Here is a 344-nt window from a genome sequence, read left to right on the forward strand (position 1 = left end):
AGTGATTAACAAGAATTAAGCAAAGTCTACTTAGAAATCAATTAAAAGCATGCCATTTCCTCTAAACTTCAACTAACATCTGGACAAAGATTAACCATTTTTTCCTAAGATCATAATTTTTTTTTCCATAAAGTAAGGATCTTAAACTCACTTCCAAAAATAACCGAAGCATTCACCCTTGAGACTGAGAGCCACTGACACTTATCTTAACCCACCAGTTTTATCTGATTAATTTTATTTAAACAAAGTTGACTTCACAACTACTTAGTCAACAGTGAGTCACTTACTAGGCCTACGATTTTGTTATTACCCATTTGACGCAATCCTTGAATTTGGGAAAATAG

The 344-nt window shown here is 32.8% G+C and overlaps 1 protein-coding gene across 1 annotated transcript in view; it reads right to left on the reverse strand.

Moving 5' to 3' along the window:
• Positions 1-344, reverse strand: part of LOC119593004 (kinesin-like protein KIF3A) — a gene marked incomplete in the record, with an annotated part of 23,998 nt that overhangs the window by 1,343 nt on the left and 22,311 nt on the right.

The sequence above is a fragment of the Penaeus monodon genome, chromosome 31, assembly GCF_015228065.2.
Source record: "Penaeus monodon isolate SGIC_2016 chromosome 31, NSTDA_Pmon_1, whole genome shotgun sequence".
Taxonomy (NCBI): Eukaryota; Metazoa; Arthropoda; class Malacostraca; order Decapoda; family Penaeidae; genus Penaeus; species Penaeus monodon.